Genomic DNA, 14,865 nt, shown 5'->3' with positions numbered 1-14,865 from the left:
TATTATAACCCTAATATTCTTACAGCTATCTCTAATCTCTCTATATATTTGTTCCTCAATCTCATGCTGACTACTGGGGGAGTTTAATGCAATCCCATCAAGATGATCATCCCCTTCTTATTTCTCAGTTCCATCCATATAGCTTAATTGGATAATCCCCCAGGAATATTGTCATTAAATACTGCCATGATGTTATCCCTAATAAGAAAATCATCACAACCCATCTTCTCTTGCCTCCCTTTCTATCCTTCCTATAGCATCTCCACCCAGTAACATTGAGCTAACAGCCCTGTCTTTCTCTCAGTCATGTTTCTATAATAGCTATGATATTTTAGTCCTATGTTCCAATCCATACACTGAGCTCATCTGCCTTACCTGTCAGGCCTCTTGCACTGAAATAAATGCATTTTAATTCAGTCTTCCCTTGCTCTCTGCTGTCTTCTTGCCTGCCTTGTCTATTTAACTTGCTCTCTTTAATTTCTGGACTATTCTCAATCTTCTCTCTTGTCCACTGCTTAGGGTACATTAGATGAGAAAGTAATTTGCTTCATTTATATTTATACCACCACCATTTCTCCCACTGCCTTCCATAGTCCCTGACCAAGCTACTAAAGGCCAGCTAGAAACTGTGGAAATGTCCAATTAATTGTTTGCTTAAGAAATTGAGATAAAAACTAGATCAGAGTAACAGAAGGAAGTTATCACTTTGACAAATTACTAATAAATACAGGTTCAGATTTTTAAAATTTTGATTTGGTGACTGACTTGGAAAGCTTTTTTAAAACTTAGATCATATTTAAAAGAACATGCTTTACAAAACTAAAAATTGCTCATTTTAATACTACTACTTTTTTTTAATTGGTCATCAAATGTGGCCACCACTGGCGAGGTCAGCCTTTGATGCCCATTTCGAATTGCCTGTGAAAAGAAAGTGGCGAGCTTCCGTCTCGATGTATAAATACATCCACAGTGCAGTTAGGAAGGCAACTTTAGGCTTTTGACCCAAGGATAGTGAAGAAACAACAATGTAATTTCAAGCCACTGCATGGTACACAACGTTGCCACTGTGCATCGGCGGTGAAGTAAATGAATTTTGAAATGAATTTTGGATGCTTATTGTGGGTGGTACCAAACATCTTGCGTGTCATTGGAATTGTGTACATCCAGGCAAGTGGAGGGTATATCATCTCACTCTTGCCTTGTAAATAGTAGCCAGGCATTGAGGAGACAGGAGATGAATTCTTAGCAAATGGCTTACTGCGATAAGTGGAGTATTTATATAGTTGTCGAAAAGTGTGGTGCTGAAACAGCACAGCAGGTCAGGAAGGGCTTATGTCCGAAATGTTGTCTCTCCTGCTCCTCGGATGCTGCCTGACCTGTTGTGCTACTCCAGCACCACACTTTTCAACTCTGATCTCCAGCATCTGCAGTCCTCAATTTTTCCTGTTTATACAGCTTGTTTCAGTATCAAATTAATGGTAATCCCATTTGTACTAATGTATCAAACATTTAGACTTATTTATAAAGAGAATCTGAAATACAATACTATTATCCCATCGATATTGTACAGATCTAGACTTTACTTTCAGAATAGATAATCAGAGTAGCTGAACAGATGTAAACAAATTACTCCCTCTATAAATCCAACTAATGATACTTTTTTGCCATAATCTACTCAGTAGCAAATTTACCATGTGAAAATATACAATAAATTTATAAATACAAACCTATCGTTGAACATGTTTCATTATTATTTCACTTTATACAGTTACCGGTTCATTATGACAGACATTTGCACTCACCCATCAAATTCCTGGTTCAATAATCAATTTCAGTTTTTATTAAATGTAATTCTTTTCAAATGCTTTCACTTAGAGAACAATAAAGAAAGCTTCTTTTTCAAAAGATATTCACTGGTGATAATTCCATATGAATAATTCTGCAGTTGTAAGGAAAAAGGAATACATTGCATTTTATTTTGCTGAATATATTTAAAATATATGCACAGTTATTAATCTTTTGTCCAAAGGCAATACAGTATTTGTGAACAGTTATGTTCATTTATATTAATTTCTAATACTGAGCAAGTTGTTATAAAGCATTACTCCTAAGAATATTAATCACAAGAAGCTTATGACAGGAAAATGTATAATGTTGACATGTTAATGAACACAACTACAACCAGCAAAATTGAATTTTAGCACTAATTTAGATTCTGTCACTAAATAAGAGAAGCATTATTTGTTTTGTATGCATCATGTAAGTTAATGTTACAATGCACCCGTTTAAAATGATATGAAACTAGTACTTGGACAATCAATATGGGATCTTTCAATGTGTGATTGATGTAACACTTGTAAGTTGTTATATGGTTGTGGTAAAAGCTGTTAATTGACCCATAAAAATAACACTTTAAAGAATAAATATTCCCCTTTCTTCCATCCTTTACTAAAGGCACCAATTCAGATTACTGCATTATCACTTTGTTGAGATATTTCATCCACACTTCATTCTAGGTAAGTAATTCAATTGTAACAGCATCTTAACAAAAATCAATTTGATTGGCATACAATAGCTACATATATGGACTTTTCAGCAGCGAGTTGCTATATGATTTCCCTCATACCTCTTGCTCACTTTCAGTCCAGGAACACTGTCAATTGAAAAATGTTTCATCATTCCATTTACTTTTGTTACAAGTTAAAACTGCTTTATTACCTTTTTGGGGCCAAGCACACCACAACCACTCTGAAACTCTAGAGTTTGCCAAAGCTATCCTCATTAGTATTGTCATGGATACTGAATTAACCACTCAGATAAACACATAGTGGAAAACCATGGTTCCCTAATAATTGATGAAAGTTTTGAGAAGTTATTGCAATAATTCCTCTCAACTGACCTGCCCTTCAAATTACTGCCCCAAGCCATACTTATTACACAGACTTCTGACACTGTTCTAAGTAAAACCGGAATAACTATTTGCTACAAATGAAAAGTGGTTTACGAATTCGATGACTGGCAATGAAACAGACTCTTAAAACCCCTAACTAATTACCTGGACAATTGGCCCAAAATCCCCCTTTTTCCCCAAGCTGGCACTTAAACCTGACAGACAAGATGAAAGGTTAGTAGTGGAGGTTCGTTATTAGGTTAACAATAGAAAGAGAGAAATGTGGTCAGCCACATGGCTGGACCCAGGGTGTTTGAATCTCAGGCTAGCAGATCTGACTTCCAAATGTGCTAAACCCTTCTGAGCAACTCTATGGCAGCTTAATGAGGAAAGACCTTAAACTTTTGAAAGAGTTATCAAAGTGGGTTGGTTCTTTCTTCTGGGCAATCTTCTCATGGTACCATACCAATTGGACACTTACAACATGGTTCCTTGCTGAAAACAATCTTCCAGTTGACCTTTATTGCTCCAGGTTATAGTTCAACAGATTTATTTGAAATCACAAGCTTTCGGATCACTACTCCTTCGTCAGGTGGAGTGAAGAGAAGCACATAGGATCAGAACTCAAAAGCAGAGTGAGTGAGTGTTGACAGGCTGAATAATAAGTCTCTGCAGCTGATCAAAAATATCAAATGTGAGAGTAAAGTGTCAACAGCTGAACAACCAAATGAAGGGATGACCTATAATCCAGAAAAGGTTGGCAAATGATGATTAATATGGGAAGCATTCTATTTAAATGGTAAGAGTTCCAAAGTTCTGAAATGCAAAGTGATCTGTATGACCTAATGCATATGTCATGAAGGATTAATGTGCAGATACAGCAAGAATTAAGAAAACTAATAGAAACTCAGCAGCATTAGCAGCATCTGTGGAGAGAGGTTGTCATTGGTTATTGCAAAATGAATTGAATACAAAAGTAGGGACGTTAGGCTTCGGTTATACAGGGCATTGGTTCAGTCACAACTGGAGTACTGTGGTACAGTTTTGGCCTCTCTACTTGAATATGTTGAAAGCAGTTTAGAGAAGGTTTACCAGACTAATACCTGGAATGGGAGGGTTGTCCTAACAAGGAATAGTTGGACAAACTTGGTCGATATTAACTGGAGCTGAAAATGTGTTGCTGGAAGAGTGCAGAAGGTCAGGCAGCATCCAAGGAACAGGAAATTCGACGTTTCGGGCATAAGCCCTTCATCAGGATTCCTAATGAAGGGCTTATGCCTGAAACGTCGAATTTCCTGTTCCTTGGATGCTGCCTGACCTGCTGCGCTTTTCCAGCAACACATTTTCAGCTCTGATCTCCAGCATCTGCAGACCTCACTTTCTCCTCGATGATATTAACTGGATTTTAGAAGAGTAGGAGGCATCTTGATTGAGACATACAAAAATCATAAGCAGGCTTGACAAGGTGGAAACAGAAAGGATCTCCTCTTGTGAGAGTAGCTAGATCTCGGGGTCAATGTTAAAAATATGGGCTCACCTATTTAAAACAGAGAAGAGTGTCCTTTTCTCTCATAGGGCTGTGAGTCAATTCACTTACTCAAATTGCAGTGGGAGAAATTAACAATTAACAAGAGTCTTTAACAGTGTTTTAAGGCAGAGATAGATATATTCTTGAAAAGGGCTGCAATGTTATCTTGCATAGGTTGGAATGTGGAGTCATTAGATCTTATTGAATGGCAGAACACGCTTGAGGGGCTGAGTTGTCAAACTTCTACAAAAGGGCTTTCAATACCAATCTCAGGCTACAAAACTGAATGCCTTATAAAAATGTAGAGTCTGGGGGAGTAGAAAAAGAAAATGAAATTATAAAATGATAATTGTAAACACTGAATTATCAAGATTTTTGACTGAATTCACCATTTGGCATAGTGATGTTAATTAGTGCTAAATCCCATTTGGTTGTAATGTGTATGGAAGCATTGAGTGGAGGTGCATAACACTGCTTTCAATGGAAGAAATAATATTCAAATATACTTTGTTTCAGGAAAACACAATGAACCACTGCAAATTGGAGACAATAACACAATCCAAAATGACATTAATGATATTTCAATGGGTTTTCAAACTTGTATTTTGTTTGCAAATCCTTTTTATTACATGCTTTTACAACATTTGGTACTAAATGCCACCAAAGAGAAAAAAAAAATTGTTAATGCTATTTAATATCCACATATTTGTATAAATGCCACCCATTAATCTCTCCTTTGTCTTCATGATTTTTCAACAACACAAGTGGCAACCAAAATTATTGATAAGACTTTTGAAATGAGTGTAACTTTCCTATGTATGCAGTTCCTCTCTTCTCTCCAAGGCTGCTTTGCAATCTGATTTCTGGTCAGTTTATCTATGTCCATTTTTAAAATAATAAAATGTATGTATTGGCTTGAATCTTGCTTTAAACAGAAAAATCAATGGATCAACAAATTATGCAAATATTTGATTGGCAATACTGTGCACTGAATGGGAAAGAATTAAAATACATCAAAAATAACCAATATTGTAATCCGAGAAGGAAATAAAATGATTTTGATTTTTAATAAAACCTTGTGGCTCATATTGCACCCCACAGTTCAGCATATGCAGAGTAATTATTAAAAACTAATATTCATGTAAAAACAAATAAGTACATAATACATAATAAACAATTGTATATGTGCTGAAATTATGTGGGGTTAAGATTCATCTTAGCAATATTCCCCATGGTCACAACATGCTACTTTTTTAATAACACAGGACATTTCTTTCATCAGATTTATGCAAAAATGTTGTAAGCAAAATATAATAAAATACCAATGTCAGCATCATGTAAAAGGGTGCAATAATAGGATGTGAACTTCAAATGCTTTTGACAATGATTATAGAATGAAAGTAAATAAATAGTCAAGTATGCTGCTGTAATTTTGAATACTTCTGAAATATAGTTGTTTTGTTAATTATCTTTAAGTTTCCATTTTATCCTACCACCATTCTATAATTGCAAACTATAATAATACATTTATGGCCCCCACTTTCTTGATTATAAAGTAAGTTGATTTAATTGGGTAGATCCTGGGAGCTATGGACACTTGAGGTGTAGGGAGGATTATAGCACCTCTGCCTGCTAATGGATGTTGGCATGAGCAAGACTGGTGGAAACTGGATAGGGGCAACTGATGAAGAAAAAGAACAGCTAAATAAGGGGAGCCCCACATAGCCATCCTGGTTGGAGGAAAGGAGCAGTAAAGGAGGAAATGACACAGTTAGAAGGGAGCTCCATATATCGAGAGTATGGTGCTGGAAAAGCACAGCAGGTCAGGCAGCATCTGAGGAGCAGGAGAGTCAGGCAAAAGCCCTTCATCAGGAGTCTCAGATGCTTCCTGACCTGCTGTGTTTTTCCAGCACCACAGTCTCAACTCAAATCTCCAGCATCTGCAGTCCTCACTTTTGCCTGAGGATGATTGTTGCCTGTTCAGATGGAGGTTTGATGAAATCCTTAGAGAGAATCTGTGGAGCTGGAACTTATGTTGGTCAACGAAGTGCTATAAAACATAGAACATAGAACAATACAGCGCAGAACAGGCCCTTCAGCCCTCAATGTTCCACCGACCTGCGAACTAATCTAAGCCCATCCCCCTGCACTATCCCATCATCATCCATGTACTTATCCAAGGATTGTTTAAATCTCCCTAATGTGGCTAAGTAAATTACATTGGCAGGCAGAGCATTCCATGCCCTTACCACTCTCTGAATAAAGAACCTGCCTCAGGCATCTTAAACCAATCACCCATCAATTTGGAGCTCTGCCCCCTCGTACAAGCTGACGTGAACATCCTAGGAAAAAGAGTTTCACTGTCTACCATATCTAATCCTCTGATCATCTCGTATGTCTCTATCAAATTGCCTCTTAGCCTTTTTCTTTCCAATGTGAACAGATGCAAGTCCCTCAGCCTTTCCTCATAATATCTTCCCTCCAGACCAGGCGACATCCCTGGTAAATCTCCTCTGCACCTTTTCCAATGCTTCCACCATCCTTCCAATGGGGCGACCAGAACTGTACACAATATTCCATGTGCGTCTGCACTGGCATTTTGTATAGTTGCAGCATCACATCACGGCTCAGGAACTCAGTCCCTCTTTGCAATAAAACCTAACACACCTTATGTCTTCTTAACAGCATTATCAATCTGGGTGGCAACTTACAGGGATCTATGTACATGGACACCAAGATACCTCTGTACAACCACACTATCAATAATCTTTCCATTAACCCAGTATTCTGCCTTTCTGTTATTCTTCCCAAACTGAATCACCTCACATTTATCTGCATTGAACTCCATTTTCCACCCCTGAACCCAATTCTGCAGTTTATCCAAGTCCCCCTGCAACTTGCAATATTCTTCCATACTGTCCACTACTCCACCAACTTTAGTGTCATCTGCAAACTTACTAACGCATTCACCCATGCCTGCGTCTAAGTCATAGAGTCATAGAGATGTACAGCATGGAAACAGACATTTCGGTCCAACCCATCCATGCCAACCAGATATCCCAACTCAATCTAGTCCCACCTGTCAGCACCCAGCCCATATCCCTCCAAACCCTTCCTATTCATATACCCATCCAAATGCCTCTTAAATGTTGCAATTGTACCAGCCTCCACTACTTCCTCTGGCAGCTCATTCCATACCCATACCACCCTCTGTGTGAAAAAGTTGCCCCGTAGGTCTCTTTTATATCTTTCCCCTCTCACCCTAAACCTATGCCCTCTAGTTCTGGGCTCCCCGACCCCAGGGAAAAGACTTTGCCTATTTACCCTATCCATGCCCCTCAACATTTTGTAAACCTCTATAAGGTCACCCCTCAGGCTCTGATGCTCCAGGGAAAACAGCCCCAGCCTGTTCGGCTTCTCTCTATAGCTCAAATTCTCCAACCCTGGCAATATCCTTGTAAATCTTTTCTGAACCCTTTCAAGTTTCACAACATCTTTCTGAGAGGAAGGAGACCAGAATTGCACACAATATTCCAGCAGTGGCCTAACCGATGTCGTACAGCCGCAACATGACCTCCCAACTCCTGTACTCAATACTCGAATCAATAAAAGAAAGTATACCAATCGCCTTCTTCAGTATCAAACCACTGTAGTCCCAAAACAGATCCTTGTGGCACATCAATAGTGACCGGACTCTTGGCTGAATATGTTCCATCAACCACCACTCTTTGCCTTCTACAAAAAACCAGTTACTAATCCAAACTGCTAAATCACCCTCAATCCCATGCCTCCGCGTTTTCTCTAACAGCCTACCATGTGGAACCTTATCAAAGACATCACTGAAGTTCATGTACACCATGTCAACTTCTCTACCCTCATCCACATGCTTGGTCATCTTCTTAAAAAAACTCAATGAGATTTGTGAGACATGACCTGCCCTTGATGAAATCCTGTTGACTACCTGCTATCAAGTTGTTGCTTGCTACATGATTATCAATCCTATCTCTCATAATCCTTTCCAAAACTTTTTCTACAACAAACGTAAGTCTCACTGGTCTAGAATTACCTGGGTCATCTCTACTGCCGTTCTTGAACAAGGGCACAACATTTGCAATCCTCCAGTCCTCTGGTACTAAACCTGTAGGCAATGGCATTGGTCTTTGAGTCACCAAAGTCTCCAACACCTCCTCCCTAGCTCCCCAGAGAATCCTTGGATATATCCCATCCAGCCCAGGGGACTTGTCTATTTTCACTCCTTCTAGAATTGATACCATCTCTTCGTTACTAACCCTTATCCTTTCTAGTCTAATGTCTCATATCTCATTTTTCTCCTCTTTAATATTTTCCTTTTCCTGAGTGAAAACCGATGAGAAATATTCATTTAACACCTCTCCGATCTCCACAGGGTCCACACACAACTTCCCACTTCTGTCTTGGACTGGCACTATTCCTACCCTAATCATCCTTTTATTCCTCACATACCTATAGAAAGCTTTAGGGTTCTCCTTTATTCTACCTGCTAAAGACTGCTCATGTCCTCTCTTTGCTTTTCTTAACTCTCTCTTTAAATTCTTCCTAGCTAATCTGTAACTCTCCATCGCCTCATCTGAACCACATACATCTATGTAGGAAGAGATTAGGCAGATCAGAGAATGGCGCATGTTTATTCCAAGTTGTATGATGCTTACCTTTCTGAATCTAAGCAGGTATTAAATCTTGTCAGGCAAAAAAGTCCAAAAGTTGGAATAACGGGTAGTCTCATGACTTGGAGAAACCTATGTGGGGAAGCTCACAGCAGGGGAGCAGCTAAATGGCTTATTTTTAAAAATATAACATTTTTATTTGTAAATATACAATAGTGAGTAGACTGTTTTTTTTGATTGAGAGTCGTCTGTTGATTAAACTTCAAAAACGTAAAATATAGATCCGAAGTTATCCTGAAGCCATGTTTTTAGAGCAGTATGACTGCTATTTTCTGGGCCTGTAGTTTGTTAAGGTGCAAAATGGAATTTAGTAGAATGATATGTTCTTCTTGTTGAATGTGGAAGGTTATGGAGAATTTCAACATGCCTGATGGTTATTGGATTGCATGGATGATTTGGAGCAGCAGTTAGAGACAGAGAGGAATTTACAGGAGACGGGGGTGTGATGGATGGCAGTTTCTGATAGGGAGAAAAACCACAGATATAATCAGGTAGATGTTTACATCTAGGAAAGGTAGGAGGAGTAGGTAGGTAATGCAAGACCCTCCTGTGGTTATCCCCATCTCAAACAAGTATGCTGTATTGGAAAATGTAGGGGATGCAGCACTGGTAGCCAAGCCTCTGGTACGGAGGTTCGCTGTTCTGTAATGAAGGGTACGTCAGGTTCCAAGTGATAAATTGTGACAGGGGACTGTCTAGTCAGAGGCACAGATGTTTATGTGGTCAACAACAAATCATCAAAATGGTGTGTTGCAGCCCTGATGCAAGGATCAATGATAACTCGGAGAAGGTATAGAATATTCTCAAAGGGGAGAGGGACCAGCAGGAGGTTGTTGTACACATTGGAACAAACAACATTGGATGAGAAAAGGATAAGGAGAGATAATATGAAATTAGACAGGTATTTAAAAAGTAGATTATGGAGGCTAGTAATATCTGGATTAGTCCTGGTGCCATGAGGTAGTGAGAGTAGGAATAGGAGGATAGAGCAGATGAATGCATGGCTGAGGATCTGGTATAGGGGAGAAGGATTCACATTTTTGGATCATTGTAATCTCTTTTGGGGTAGACATGATCTGCATAAGAAGGACAGAGTGCACCTGAATTGGAAGGGGACTAATATATTAGCCGGGAGATTTGCTAGAGCTGCTCAGGTGGGGAGTTTGGGACCTAGGAAGATAGTAAGGAAAGAGATCATTCTGACACTGGTGCAGTTGGGAAAAATAGTGAGTCAAACAGTCAGGGTGGGGAGGAACAAAGCAGAGAATGAGGTAGGACTGATAAATTAAACATTTATTTCAATGCAAGAGGCCTGACAGGGAAGGCAGATGAACTCAGGGCTTGGTTGTGAACATGGGATTGCGACATTATAACAATTACAGAAATGTGGCTTAGGGATGGACAGGACTGGCAGCTTAATGTTCCAGGGTACAGAATCTATAGGAAGGACAGAATGGTGGCAAGAGAAGAGGGGAGTGGCATTTTGGAATAGGAACAATATTATGGCTGTACTTAGGAGGGACATTCCTGGGAATACATTCAGGGAAGTTATTTGAGTGGAACTGAGAAATAAGAAACACATGATTGCCCTATTGGGATTGTACTATAGACCCCTAACAGTCAGCAGCATATTGAGAAACAGATATGTAAGGAGATTTGTTACCTGTAAGAATAATAGAGTGGTTATGGTAGGGGATTTTAACTTTCCAAACATAGACTGGGACTGCCATAGTGTTAACGGGAATTTGTTAAGTGTGTACAAGAAGATATCTGATTCAGTATGTGGATGTACCTACTAGAGAGCAAAACTTGATCTACTCTTGGAAAATAAGACAGGGCAGGTGACTGACGTGTCAGTGGAGGAGTACTTTGGGGTCAGTGATCAATTCTATTAGTTTTAAAATAGTGATGGGAAAGGATAGACCAGAGCTAAAATTTAAATTTCTAAATTGGAAGAAAACCAATTTTGATGGTATTAGGCACAAATTTTCACAAGTTAACTGGGGGCAGATATTCACAGGTAAAGGGATGGCTGAGAAGTAGGAAGCCTTCAAAAATGAGATAACAAGAGTTCAGAGACAGTATGTCCCTGTTAGGGTGATGGGCAAGGCTGGTAGATGTAGGAAATGCTGGATGACTAGAAAAATTGAGGTTGTGGTCAAGAAAAAGAAGGAAGTATCAGATATAAACAGTAGGGATCTAAGAGTATGAAGGCTGTAGAAGTATACTTAAGAGAAAGATCGAGAGGGGAAGGAGGAGACATGAGATAGCTTTGGCAAATTGGGTTAAGAAGAATCCAAAGGGATTCTACAAATATATTAATGACAAAAGGATAACTAGGGAAAGAGTAGGGCTTCTTAAAGATCAGCAAGGCCGTCTATGAGTGGAACTGCAGGACATGGGGGAGATACCGAACGAGTATTTTGCATCAGTGATTTGTGTGAAGGAGAATATGGAAGCTAGAGAACCTGGGGAAATAAATAGCGATATCTTGAAAAACAGAGGCGGAGATGCTGAATGCCTTAAAACACATAAAGGTAGGTAAATACCCAGAACCTGATGAAGTGTACCTTAGAACTCTGTGGGAAGCTAGGAAAGTGATTGCTGGGCCCCTTGTCGAGATATTTGTATCATTGATAGCCACAGGTGAGGTGCCGGAAGACTGGAGGTTAGTGAACGTGGTGCCTCTATTTAAGCAATGTGGGAAGGAAGTCAGGGAACTTATAAACTGATGACCCTGTCATCAGTAGTGGGCAAGTTGTTGGAGGGGATCCTGAGGGACAGGATTTATGTGTATTTGGAAAGCCAATATGGTTTTGTCCTTGGGAAATCATGTGTCACTAACTTGAGTTTTTTGAAGTAGTAATGAAGAGGATTGATGAAGGCAGACTGGTGGACGTGATCTATATAGAGTTTGTTAAAAATCACACAACACTAGGTTATAGTCAAACAGGAAAATTGGTGTTTCAGGCAAAAGCCTTTCATCAGGAATGGGGCTGGGAACCTCGAAGATGAAGAGATAAATGGGAGTGGGGGCTGGGGCTGAGGGGGAGGTAGCTGAGAGTGCAATAGGTAGATGGAAGTGGGTGGGAAGGTGATAGGATGAAGAGGAGGCAGGAGCAAATAGGTGATAAGGAAGATGGACAGATGGGACAGGTCATGAGGATGGTGCTGAACTGGAAAGTTGGAATGGGGTAAAGTGGGGGGAGGGGAAATAAAGAAACTGGTGAAATCCACATTGATGTCATGGAGTTGGAGAGTCCTGAGGCGGAAGATGAGGCATTCTTCTTCCAGACGTCGGGCGGTAAGGGATTGGCGATGGAGGAGGCCCAGGACATGCATGTCCTCGGCAGAGTGAGATGGGGAGTTGAAATGTTCAGATACGGAGTGGTGGGGTCGATTGGTGCGGTGTCTTGGAGATGTTCTCTAAAGCACTGTGCAAGTCTCCCCAGTGTAGAGGAGACTGCAGTGGGAGCAACGGATACAGTAAATGACATGTGGAAGTGCAGGTGAAACTTTGGTGGATGTGGAAGGCTCCTTTGGGGTCTTGGATGGAGGTGAGGGGGAGGTGTGGGTGCAGGTTTTGCAATTTCCTGGCAGGGGAAGGTGTCAGGAGGGGATGTGGGGTGTTACAGGGCTTGGACCTGACCAGGTAGTCACGGAGGGAATGGTCTTTACGGAAAGCAGATAGCGGGAAATATATATCTGGTGGTGGGGTCTGTTTGTAGGTGGCAGAAATGGCAGAGGATGATGTGATATATGCAGAGGTTGCTGGGGTGGAAGGTGACGACCAGGACACCACAGAACACATCAGATGGCCTCCTTCTTTGAAGACTGCAATTTCTCCTCCTACATAATTAATGATGCCCTCCAGCGCATCTCATCTACGTCCCGCACCCCCACCCTCAAAACACACCCCTCCAACCGCAACAAGGATAGAACAGTTCCCCATGTCCTCACGTTCCGCCCGACCAACCTCCACATACATTGCATATCCTCCACATTTCTGCCACCTACAAATGGACCCCACCACCAGATATATATTTCCCTTCCCACCCCTATCTGCTTTCCGGAAATATTGTTCCCTCTCTGACTTCCTGGTCAGGTCCACGTCCCCTAACAACCCAGCCTCCCGTCCTGGCACCTTCTCCTGTCACCCCAGGAATTGCAAAACCTGCACCCACACCTTCCCCCTCACCTCCATCCAAGGCCCCAAAGGAGCCTTCCACATCCAAAGTTTTACCTGCATTTCCACACTTCATTTACTGTATCCGTTGCCCACGATGCAGCCTCCTCTACATTGGTGAGGCTGGACGCCTACTTGCAGAGTGCTTCAGAGAATATCTCTGGGATACCTGCACCAGACAACCCCACCGCTCCGTGGCTGAACATTTCAACTCCTCCTCCTACTCTGCCAAGGTCATGCAGGTCCTGGGTCTCCTCCAGCGCCACTGCCTTGCCACCTGATGCCTGGAAGAAAAATGTCTCATCTTCCGCCTCGGGACTCTCCAACCCCATGGCATCAATGTGGACTTCACCAGTTTCCTCATTTCCCCTCCCCCCACTTTACCCCAGTTCCAACCTTCCAGCTCAGCACCATCCTCATGACCTGTCCCGTCTGTCCAGCTTCCTTATCACCTATCCAGTCCACCCCCTTCTCCGATCTCTCACTTCCCATCCACCTCTATCCACCTACTGCACTCTCAGCTACCTTCCCCCCAGTCCCAACCCCGTCCCATTTATCCCTCCATCCCTGAGGCTCCCAGCTTCATTCTTAAGGGCTTTTGCCCGAAACGTTGATTTTCCTGTTCCTCGGATGCTGCCTGATCTGCTGAGCTTTTCCAGCACCACTCTAATCTTGACTCTGATCTCCAGCATCTGCAGTACCCACTTTCGTATAGTCCAACAGGTTTATTTGGAAGTATTAACTTTTAGAGCACTGCTGCTTCATCAGGTAACTAGTGGGGCAGGATCATAAGACATCTGGTCCTGTCCCACTAGTTAAGATCATGGTGTCTTGCAATTAAGACAATATATTCTAGGTTTGTTCAATAGATCGTCTTAATTGCAATGACAGTGCAATGTTTTGCTATAAATTCTGTCTTATAGTCCTGTCCCACTAGTTAGCTAACAAAGGAGCAGCACTCTGAAAGCTAGTACTTGCAAATAAACCTGTTCGACTATAACCTGGTGTTGTGTGATTTTCAACTTTGTCCACCCCAGTCCAACACCAGCATCTTTATATCATATATAAACCTAAGTAAGGTGCTCAACAAGGTTCCTTATGGTAGACTGGTTAGCAAGGTTAGATCACGTGAAATACAGGGAGAACTAACCATTTGGATACAGAACTGGCTCGAACGTAGAAGAGAGAGGGTGGTGTTGGGGGACTGCTTTTCAGAGTGGAGGCCTGTGACCAGCAGTGTGCCACAAGGATTGGTGCTGGGTCCACTGCTTTTTGTAATTTTATATAAATTATACGGATGTGAACATAGGAGGTATGGTTAGTAAGTTTGCAGGACACCAAAATAAGTTTACAATGGGATCTTGATCAGATGGACCAGTGGCAAATGGAATTTAATTCAGGTGAACGTGAGGTGCTGTATTTTGGAAAGACAATCAGAGCAGGACTTCTACACTTAATGGTAAGGTCCTGGAGAGTGTGCCTGAACAACGAGACCTTGGAGTGCAGGTTCACAGTTCCTCGAAAGTGGAGTCACAGGTAGATAGGATAGTGAAGCAGC

The sequence above is a fragment of the Hemiscyllium ocellatum genome, chromosome 18, assembly GCF_020745735.1.
Source record: "Hemiscyllium ocellatum isolate sHemOce1 chromosome 18, sHemOce1.pat.X.cur, whole genome shotgun sequence".
Classification (NCBI taxonomy): Eukaryota; Metazoa; Chordata; class Chondrichthyes; order Orectolobiformes; family Hemiscylliidae; genus Hemiscyllium; species Hemiscyllium ocellatum.
This window is presented reverse-complemented; position numbering follows the sequence as displayed.